Source organism: Microtus oregoni, unplaced genomic scaffold (assembly GCF_018167655.1).
Source record: "Microtus oregoni isolate MIOR12 unplaced genomic scaffold, Mior012 000010F_ref0000083, whole genome shotgun sequence".
In the NCBI taxonomy this organism is placed as follows: domain Eukaryota; kingdom Metazoa; phylum Chordata; class Mammalia; order Rodentia; family Cricetidae; genus Microtus; species Microtus oregoni.
This window is the reverse complement of record NW_024543069.1, coordinates 45,265,478-45,276,047: the sequence shown is the minus strand read 5'-3', so window position 1 is coordinate 45,276,047 and position 10,570 is coordinate 45,265,478. Positions and strand designations below refer to the sequence as shown.

At 47.3% G+C, this 10,570-nt stretch overlaps 1 pseudogene; it reads right to left on the bottom strand.

The window, feature by feature from the left end:
• Positions 1–8,529: 8,529 nt before the first annotated feature.
• On the bottom strand, positions 8,530–9,155 carry LOC121452952 (annotated as a pseudogene).
• Between the last annotated feature and the right edge of the window lie 1,415 nt (positions 9,156–10,570).

Genomic DNA, 10,570 nt, shown 5'->3' with positions numbered 1-10,570 from the left:
CCTTTTAAAAACAGTTTTATTATTTGAAACCCATTGAGACATAATAAAAATGATGCATTCTTTAAAGGATTCTTAAAAAGAGAGAACAGAATTTTAAAAACGTGAATGTGAATTCTTCCCATGGAATGACTGTGGGCTGCAGTTATGGAGGCAGCTTTACCACGTGGAAAGAACTGGGAGCTGAGAGCGAGAGCCAGGAGGGACTCACCCTTGTTCCTCTAACAAGGAGCTGAGTTTGCAGAGCACAGAGATTCCTGTTGCTCTCTGGATTTCTGTAATTCCCAAGCAAACTCTGCTTTGCATACTCTGACCTCAGGTGGGACTGTAGCTAGGTATGTAGGTAGAGTGCTTGCTCAAGAGGCACAAGGTTCCACCTCTAGCTCTGATCAAGCAGGGGTGCTGACCTCCCAGCCCTGGGGAGACAGAGAAATAGAAGACCAAGATAGAAGAAATAGATGGCCACCTTTGGTTGCACGATGAGTTTGATCCTATTTGCGTGGCCTACAGAAGAGTTCGAAAACAAAAACACAACTGTCCTCATTTACTTTTTCAGAGGAATCAAATCACAGACCACTGCATGCACGTATGAAAGGGTCATAATAAAGTCTTTAGCTTGTGTAATTAACGTGTGCTTAAAGATAAAGCAGACTACAGAATCCCAGGAGTCATTTCTGTGAACCTCACAGTCCCGGAGACCAGACTGTGGAGCCAGACGAAGAGTCTCGGGAGGTCCTGGGTGCTCAGTTGTCCCTTCTCTGGTTGAAAAGAATTGGTTCCTAGTGAGGACCTGGAAACTTCCTGGTTTAATTCCATTTGGGAAGAGAGCATTTCCCACCGTCTGCTAGGTAGCTGAGGATGGTGTGAGTCAAGGTCAAGACCATTGTCTGAAACGGCCAGCGCTGCGGTCGCTGTGTGGTCAGCACGGATCGGCTTTGGTTTTGCCGCCACTCAAAAGGAAACCCAGGCTGAGACCTCTTCCCGACACAGCTCCGTCAATATGAGGCAGAAGGGGCTGAAGCTAATTCTATCAGAAGTGCTGGCCATACAAGCAGCGAGGACCTGAACTTAGATCCTCAGCTTCAGTGGGCATCAGTGTGTACTATAAAGAGTTTATGTGTGGTGCGGGCATGGTGATGGTGAAACAGGACCCCAAAGCTCATTGGCTAGTCAGTAGAGCCAAAATGGGCTAGCGAGAGACCTTTGCTCAAGAAATAACCCCTCAGCCATGCTCATGCAAGTAACCCTAATTAAATGCATGAAGAAAAGAAGGGAGGTAGAAAGGGGAGAGAGACAGAGAGATAGAGAGAGAGAAATAAAAGGGGGAATTGCTAGAAAGGAGTCTGGTGGAATGGAAATGGAATAAAAGAGAAAAGGAGGACAATGAGAGCAAATGTGATCAAAGTGTGTGTGTACACTATACATATAGATAGTTATATATTTCCAAAGTAATTATACAAACACATGTTATGTACATATGTAATTGTGAGGGAATAATAAAATAGCAACAACAAAGTTAGGTGGAGAGTAAGTGAGGTGGACACTTGGTCTCTGTGTGTCCCCCATGACAGTGTCTGAAGAATAACATCCACACCTAACTTCAACCTCTGGCTCCACACACATGCACACACATATGAGGAAATAAGAGACAGGGAAGATTTCCCAGCTTAGGGTCATTCTTAGCCATGACGTTCCCCCAGCCTCAGCTCTACCAGATACTCCTAAACAGGTGTTCCGTGCATGGCCTCCTCTAGCCACACAGAGCCTCATCTGAGACTTTATAGCTTGTTCACTCCTAGAACCCAAGAATTGATTCCCCTGCATGGACTCTTAGGAACTCCACCCCAAGCTGCCAGAGTGATACTTTAAAACATAATCTTGATTATTTGACTCTCATATTTAAAACTTTGAGTGCCCTTCTTTATTGATACAGGAATATAGTATAATGTTCTTTTTCCTTTCGTTAACTATTTTTCTTTCTTTTCTTTCTTTGAGATAGAATTTTATGTAGCCCAGGCTGACCTTGAACCTTAGACTCACCGTCTAGCTGAGGAGTACCACGAATTGCCTCCATCTCCCAAGCTATGGGTTTCTAAGCAGGCACCACACCTGGGAGTCCAGGTTTCTTCCTCTGAGATGTAAGGTGCCATTATTCTGTATTTCTCCCTTAGCTGGATGCTATGGCCATCTTCGCCTTGACACAGTCCTGCTCAGAGGGGCTGCTGTATGGCCCTTTCTCTCTTTTCCTCCCTTTCTCTTCCCAGTTTCACTTCTTACAACAGTAGACACAACAACAAGACTTGACGAGAATGCAGAGTACCCGATAAGGGTGTCCCAGCTCCTGGTTTAACACAGGAGATAAAAAGGAAGGATTCAAAATTCAACAACCAAAGTAATAATTATTTTGATGATGCTTGTTGATAATTTCTTATCTCTTTATGTACATAAATGTGTGTTCTGGGTTACAGACATTTTGTTACTCCTTTTTTGTTTGTTTGTTTTGTTTTTCAAGGTAGGGTTTCACTGTAACTTTGGAGCCTGTCCTGTAACTAACTCTTATAGACCAGACTGGCCTCAAACTCACAGAGATCTGCCTGCCTCTGCCTCCCGAGTGCTGGGATTAAAGGCGTGCACCACCACCGCCCGGCTTTATTACTCTTTTCAGTGATGAAACAGAGGTTCAGATAAATCAAAACACATTTTCCTTCCTTCCTTCCTTCCTTCCTTCCTTCCTTCCTTCCTTCTTTACTTCCTTTTGTGTCTCTTCATTTCTCCATCTCCTTCCTCTGTTCCTTCCATCTCTTCCCTTCCTCTTTCCAACCCTTCTCCTCCTCTTTCCATCTTTCCTCTTTTGAGACAGGCTTTCACAACCCAGCATAGACTAGTCTTGAACTCATGATCCTTTTGCCTTAGCCTCCAGTGCTGGGTTTACTGGCATGTGCCACCACGTTCATATTATTCCAGTGTCATTTCAAACTACATTACCTGTAGTTTTAATGACACTTCAAAAGCACAGAACTGCCCATGTATGCAGAAGGAAGGGATGCTTCTCACCATTCACGTCTCTCTGGCTGAGTATCACCTTTTCTTTCAGATTCCATTTACTAGGCAAAGATGGAAACAATTGCAATTGACTCAGCACACTCCCAATGCTGATGGGCAGGCCCCAGGCCCCAGGCCCCAGGCTCCAGTACCACCTAGCCAGGTGCACTCAGCACACTCCTAACACTGACAGGCAGGCTCCAGGCCCCAGAATCACCTAGGCATGAGCACTCAGCACACTCCCAACACTGACAGGCAGGCTCCAGGCCCCAGAATCACCTAGGCATGAGCACTCAGCACACTCGCAACGCTGACAGGCAGGCCCCAGGCCCCAGTATCACTTAGACTTGTGCACACCTGCCTAGATATTTCTCAGGATCGTGCCTTGAATGGCATTCCATGCCAGTTGCTTAACAGAGGACCCCTCCTGCTCTTTCATCTGTGTTCAGGGCATCATAGTACAAGCACAGTTGAGAGACCTTACCATTAGCCATGCTGCAAGCACTGGGAGAACTCACACACCCCAGAGGATGGCCTGGGGAGGAAGCCATGCCCCTTTCTGGGACTCGCCATGCCATTTTCCTCCTGTGCTTCCCTGCCTCCTCTTTGCTGATATTATCTGGGTCAGCAGAACTCAGAAAGAAGAGACGATTCCTTTCTTTGCATGGTGCTCCCCTAGCTTCTTTGCAAGATGACAGGGAAAGAAGAGGTAGCACAGGAAGAACAGGAAATGCTGTTAACCTTTGACAAACGCCCTTGACACCGTAGCCCTGATAAAATTCTGCTCTATCTCCTTATTGATGGTGTTTCCAAACGTCACTCCTTAGTCTTTAAAACTGGACTTCTCAGTACTTGTCTGATAACAGACTGCTGAAGCTTTCAACAGGGCGCGGGGCTGTGTTCCTTTGGTTATGGGGAACCATTATGGCTAGGAAAGTGGGCTGGCCTTCTAGGCGGAGGGGCGGTGCGCTCAGGATCACAGGCAACTTCGGTATTCTCGGCAGTCTTCTTTTCTCTAGGCAGACTCTCACACAGTCCAGGCTACCCTCAGAGCCCAGGGTGACTGAGGATGACCTTGAACTGATCATCTTGTCACCTCCACTTTCCTGGTGCTGGGAGTATGGATCTCTTGTACTACATCCAGTTCTTTTGGTGCCAAGGGTTGAACCCAGGGTCTCATGTATGCTACGCAAGCACTCTGTAGATGAAGTAGCAGCAGCTTCTTCCCGTTGCTGTTAGGAAAAAGACTTGGGAATTATGACATAGATTAGACATATCTGTTACGTGTGAGGGTATACACGTATGTATGGGGGCACGTGCCTGCCCATGTATCCGTGGAGGCCAGAAGTCGCTGCTGGTTCTCTTATGTCTTATTCTATTGCTCTCCACCTTAACTTTTGAGACAGTTTGCCAGAACTGAAGCTGAGTGTTTTAGCCAGGCCAGCTGCTCAGCAAGGCCCCTGAAATCTGTCTCTCTGAACTCCTCAGTGTTGGGGTCACAGATGTGTGCCACCATTCCAGTCCTTCTCATGAGTTTTGGGGAGCCTGCCTCATGCTTGCACAGGAAGCACTTTATTCAGGCGGTCGTCTCTCCAACCCAAATCAGATACATTTATTGAGCCGGTGTACACAGGAGAAAGGGCTTTTACAGTTATGGGCTCCCTGGTAGTCTGATGCTGTCGGAAGGCAATCAATATCTACTTCATATTTTCTTGATGTTCATTGTTGAGTAGGTAACTCAGTAAGAGTGTCATAAATATGCAGACAGCTTGGGGAAAATAACTTAAAAGATTTAGGTGACTGGTTAAAATTTTTAATTTGCTGGTCTTGTGGTATATGATACATGGGAATGAATTCAGTGCAGAGTTTGAACTAATACAACCCTTTGTTTTGTTCACATGTAACACGACACAGTGCAAACACCATTGCTTCTAGGATTTCTGCTGAGTGTGACCTCAGATGACAAACTTGTTAAAGAGGAAGCAGGCTGAAATGCAGTGGAGTTGATAAAATGTTTTCTTGGCATGCCAGAAGCCCTGGGTTTGAGCCCCAGCACCATATAAAACCAAGTGTGGTGGTGCACACCTGTATTCTCAGCATGTTAGGGGTGGAGGCTGGTGCACTAGGGGGTGGAGGCTGGTGCACTAGGGGATGGAGGCTGGTGTACTTGGGGGGTGGAGGCTGGTGTACTTAGGGGGTGGAGGCTGGTGTACTTGGGGGTGGAGGCTGGTGTACTAGGGGGTGGAGGCTGGTGAACTTGGGGGTGGAGGCTGGTGCACTAGGGTGTGGAGGCTGGTGCACTAGGGGGTGGAGGCTGGTGTACTTGGGGGTGGAGTCTGGTGTACTTGGGGGGTGGAGGCTGGTGCACTAGGGGGTGGAGGCTGGTGGACAAGGGTGGGTGGAGGCTGGTGTACTTGGGGTGGAGGCTGGTACACACAGTCTCAGTGCTTGGGTGGTAGGGACAAGTAAATTAGTTCAAGGTCATCTTCACTTACTTAGCAAGTTTGAGATCATCCTGGACTACCCGATACTCTGCCTCAAAAAGTAAGAGTGAGAGAATTAGAGTTTCCCAGCACGCATGAGGCTTCCCGCTCACATTGCATGTTTGGGGATGGGCATTGTTTGTGTGTACTAAGGATGAATGCCATATCCACAACCACTCAGGGTGCAGCCCTGAAGTCCAGCACAGGCTCGAAGGCTCTGGCAGACCTGAGCATCTACTTGAATCTGGAGCTGTTTACCGAGTGCTGAGTTTTCCCTTGGAGTATTGATAGCTATGCCGTCCTGCTCAGGGTGCTGTGAGTTCAGACAGCGTGGTCAGGATTGGTCTAGGGGAGCTATTCTTGGTGTCCCTATTGCCTTCCACAGCATGTATGAACAGAAACAGGGTGATTATGGAGGAAAGATGAGGTTACAGAAACAAAACCAGTCTCATCACCAAGGAATCACTTACCCTGTGCTGACTGTCCTTTGGGGAGTCTTAAAAGCTGGTCCACTTGATTTCATCAGGCCCCCTCTCCCTGGCCCGGCACTGTATTGTGTGACATGTTTATTGGGTTGAATAATTTCACTTCAATCAAGTTGAGAATTTTGTAACACCCTTTGCGCTACTGAAGATCCTCTGGGGAATTTCAAAACTAGGATTAAGATTTCCTTTAAAATATTAACAAAAAAGTAAATAAATAATCTTGCTCTACTTGACTCAGGCAGAGCCAGGATAACATCTATTAAAAAGCTGGTTTTATACAACAGCTGTAAATCGAGTGCTATTTAAACCCCCCAATCTTCGTCCTTCCCTCATCTTACTCCTCCAACGCCCCCGTCAGTCCTCCCTAAATAAGCATTGGAAATAAAAACCTGCAATGGGAACCCAAAACAATTGTCTTACTGCACAGATAAGACCTGGGAGAAAGAACAGGACCTGAGTCAGCAATAACCAAGGGCTGTGGGTCATGAGATGTAGCCCTAGGGGTGGGGCGGGGATAACGGAGGCTAGCGCTGCCTGGTTTGTGCAGATGCTGGACTTGGGGGAGGAGAAAGGATAACAGTGATGGCCACAGGAAGTCGGCTTCACTGAACTCATCCTCACCTCTTCTAGCTTCCTTGTGTGGTGTCTCCAAAGCATAACTGCCAGCTCTTGCATAGAGGTCAAAGCCCTTACCTGACCCACCCTCACCACCTTGACAAGGCGGGGCCTCTTAGACAAGTGTCACGCTTGCCCCTGTGCTGTCGTAATGACTTAGGAGTGTTTGAAGGATTTTTTTTTTAAAAACCTGTTTTGACCCCAGTACCTCTGCTTGTATTCTTCTGTTAAGTAAATATTTGTGAGGCTCTTCCAGAAGCCAGGTATTGTGCTAAACCCTGCTGGGAAAGAGAACAAAGGAGACACGGTCTCTGATTTTGTGAGGAGAACAAACAATGAACCTCGTCATTGCAAAGGTGCACCAAGGAGGGGGCATGGCAGGCAGGTCCTGAGCCTGGCCAGAGATGGCCATGAGATGACAGTGGCAGTGGAGTCCAGACGACACAGCAGGGAGGGAACTGGAGAGGCCTCACGATAGCGTTGGACTGCGGGGCCTTGTAAGCATGGGCTTGTCAGACTATGGGCTCCTACTGGAGACAATGAAAGGCTCATGGAAGAACAGAAAAGGAGGTTGGAAGACCCAGAGATAGCTTATAAAGCTATTCATGTTCCTGCTTGTTAGCAAATTCTATTATTTTGTGTGTTGTGTGTATGCATATTTGAATATGTGTGCATGCATGTTTGAATGTGTGTGTATGCATGTTTGGATGTGTGTGTGTAAGCGAGAGATCAAACTCAAGTGCTTCTAGAGAACATTTCTTGACAGAGAAAGAGAATGCAACAAGTGTCTTGCTGTGTCCTGCGTCTCTGATAGAGAGAAAGCTACACTCCACCAATCACGGTCTCTGTGGGCATTCTAAGCCCTTTAGATTTTCAGGTCCAATGAGACTCAGCAGGTTTCCCATGGCAGGGAACCAGAACCACAAGGTCTGTTTTGAAGAGAGTTAACAGATGGCATCTGAACAAAGGACCGGCCACCCACCTGAATGCTGGGATTACAGGTAGGCACCACTATTCCTGGTTTGTGTGGCTCTGGGAGTTGAACAGGGCTTGAGCATGCTAAGTGAGCTCTCCACTAAGGGAGCAGCAGCCCAGCTTAGCAGCCCTTTAACTTCCTTTCCTGGTGGCAGCTTGAGGAGGAACTAAAGGCAGAAGGCAGCCCACAGGGCTTATGGAGCGAGGACCTGCCTTTTAAAGCTCATTGAAATCTCGGCCGACCAGGGGAAAGCGGGATGAAGAGCTTTCTTAGGTAGCATTTCCTGTGGTCTGGACAGTATTAAGGGCAGCATTCTACATGGTCTAGGGAGGGGCTGTGAGAGCAGACCCTAGCTTTTCTCCTTCTATTTGGCCTCTAAACCCAGTGTTCCACCTTCCCCTGTAGAATCTCGTCCAGCTGGGGGCCCTTTAAAAATGCTTCAGTCTCCTCCGCTTATCTATTAGTTTTTCTTTTTTTTCCTTCTTCCGGAATGCTGAGTCCTCCTAGAGAAGTCCTACAATCATTTTCCTTGAACCTGTAAGGACCTTGTTAACGCTGCGATACAGAGTAAACCAAACATTTGTGTAGTGTCTGTCTGCCTGGGAGATAAAGCTGTTCTTCCAATTAAGGTCCTGGAAGAAATCAATAGTCTCCTTGTGCTTTAGACGATTCAAGTATTCAGGCGAGGGAGGATGAGGGGGAGGGGAGAAGGGGAGAGCAAAAGAGGGGAGGGGGAGACTAGGAGGAGAAGAGAGAGAAGAGAAGGAGGGAGAGTGGGGACAGGAAGGGAGAGAAAGGGGAAGAAGGCAAAGGAGGACAAGAAGAGAAAGTAGGAAAGAAGGGAAGAAGGAAGGGAAGTCTAGAGAGTGTCAGTTTCCTGAGATTTAAAAAAAACTGGCTGTACCTGAGCAAGTTTTTTATTTTTTATTTATTTTTTTTTTCAACATCCAAAGCCTTTTAATAACAGTAAGATCCAGGGTTAGTTTTTGTAGCCGCGGCTGGCCCTTCTGCCTCTGGCACGTTCAAACTTCCGGCCCTTGGAGCGGACATAGGGTTTGGTATGGCTGTGTGGGGTTCCTGGGGCCTTGCCAAAATGCCGGTACACCTCTCGGCCCTTCCGAGGTCCAGACAGGAACACAGTGCCACGGCCCTTGGGAGACTCCAAGGCCCGCTGGTCAAAGGTGAGGATCTTACCCCCAGCCTTGAGGATGCGACTTCGGGCCCGGCTGCTCACCCGCAGTGCACACACCTTCAGTTTGGGCACATCGAGAATCCTCACGTCATCTGTGACCGTCCCCACAACCACAGTCGTCTTGTTTTCTCGACCGGGAAGCTTCATCTTTCGGATCATCCGGGACAGGGACAGAGGTGGCCGGTTGGTGCGACTCATGAATAACCTTTTCAGCACAACCTGATTGAAGGTGGAGTTGGTTCGCCTGGCCAGAAACCTGTACAGCTTGGCCAGCAGCCGCAGGTAGATGTCCTGGCTCTTGGGCTCCTTGCGCCGAACCTTTCAGTCCTTGTTGTGGCGGATGTCAACACCCATGATGGCGCCTCCTGCACGGCCTGGTCCGGAAAGAAGTTTTTTATTTTTATTTATTTATTTTTTTATTTTTTAGGCAATGTCTGAGGTAGCATCGACTAATCTGAAACTCCTTACGTAGCCAAGAAGACTGGCCTTGAACTCCTGACCCTCATGCCTCTGCAAGATTCGAGTTACAAGCTACCACAAGCTGCTCTGAAGCAGTGTTTGGAAGGAAAGACAGTATTCTTCAGTAGTAGCAGACCAAGACTTCTTTAATGGAAAGTATTAGGGAGGGGGCAGGCATTTAAAATAAAAAGCCTTGCTTTATCTAATGAAGCCACCTCTGGTTTCATTAGTGTTAGTTTTATGTATAGCGCATGTGTTGGATTTTCTAAATAATTAGTGGAAAGAAAGTTCGGCTTATTTTGGCTGTGGTATGTGTTCCTGTGTACTGGCTCGTGCATGTGTTTACAGGCGCGTGTGCACATGTGTGCATGGCATGTAGAGGCCTGAAGTAGAAACCTCAGTTGTGAAGTTCCACCTGGAGGTCACGGAGTAGGCTCAGCTGACAGGCTAGCAAGTCCCCGTTTCCTCCTGACTGTCCCTCATCAGTACTCAGGTTCCAATTGCATGCCGCCACGCCAGCCTTCTTTAGCTCTGTTTCTCAATGTGGGTGCCTGAAGAGCAAACTCACTTTACTACTGAGCTATCACCCCGGCCCAGACTCCAGCTTATAATAACGTCATTAGTTATATCAAAGATTAGAGAAAGGATCAGGCCTAAGGCCTGATCTCATTAAGCTTTTCATCCAGATGCCACAGAATCAAGGCTAAAATTCAATTTGAAAGGATTCTGTCCACGTTCAAGACCATCAAAGGTTACAAAGCAAATTTGACGCACACCTGAGCTCCATGAAATTCTGTTTCCAAATTCAAAACCCCAACCCAAAGTCAAAATCACTCCCCACGAGAACAACAACCTCCCCCAACCAAACAAACAAAAACCAAAAACCCCAAAACAAAACTCTTCCCGCCAGCATCAATCAGGTCATTTTGTAAACGACCATCAAAATCACAGCAGCTTGCTTTGAGGGTTGCAGTGCCTGGCTGTGAAGGCAAAGGGGACATTTTGTGAAAAACTCTTGCATGAAAGAGCACACCGATCAATATAAAGTGACTGTAAACATGGCTCGTCTATTGTCTGAGGAATTCTTGGTTTCTGCTGTTCTGGGACTGAATTGTTTCTCCATTTTCTAGCTAGAATCCTCTGTACAAACATGTGTGCTTGTGGGTGTCCATGTTTGTTTAAGAGAGGTGAGGGCGAATGGCTGGATGGAATTTGGTCTGGTCAATAAGGTCTATGTCATTTGACAAATGAACACAATGAAATCCATGCCCTGTGATGCTGAAGCAGGCATGGGCAGCCCATGTATGGCGGTCCTGTTGGA